The following is a 517-nucleotide window of genomic DNA, read 5'->3' on the forward strand; positions in this document are numbered from 1 at the left end:
TAACAAGCTCAACAAATCATCTCCATTATTGGACCATTAACATTTATTTGTTTATGTCTTGAATAATAATCATCTTATAAAAATAATGTTGATATATATATTTATGTAATTATATCTCTCGCCATAAAATGTTGCTCTATTTGGAGTCGACAACCATTAGTTTAATTTCTATCATAGTCAAAAGAACTCATGCATCTATCTATTCATATTATATAAAAATTAATATTAATATTATCACCATTAATAGTTAACATCTTACCACATAAGAATTGTTGTATAATTTAAATTTAGAATATTTTTATTTTCATTTTGGTAGTTACTCATGCAAAAGTTAAGGAAGGAGACATGCAAAAAGTTTGCGTTACTCCACCATTACAAGCATAAAAAAACAACACAAGAACTCATTCAAATATAATGATAAAAGGATAGAAGATATGTGGTAGATAGGAAGGAAAAAAAAATGAAATGGTGAAATTAATTTGCATTAAATAATTCCATTATATTCAAATGACTATTA

Source organism: Arachis ipaensis, chromosome B05, assembly GCF_000816755.2.
Source record: "Arachis ipaensis cultivar K30076 chromosome B05, Araip1.1, whole genome shotgun sequence".
Lineage (NCBI taxonomy): Eukaryota > Viridiplantae > Streptophyta > Magnoliopsida > Fabales > Fabaceae > Arachis > Arachis ipaensis.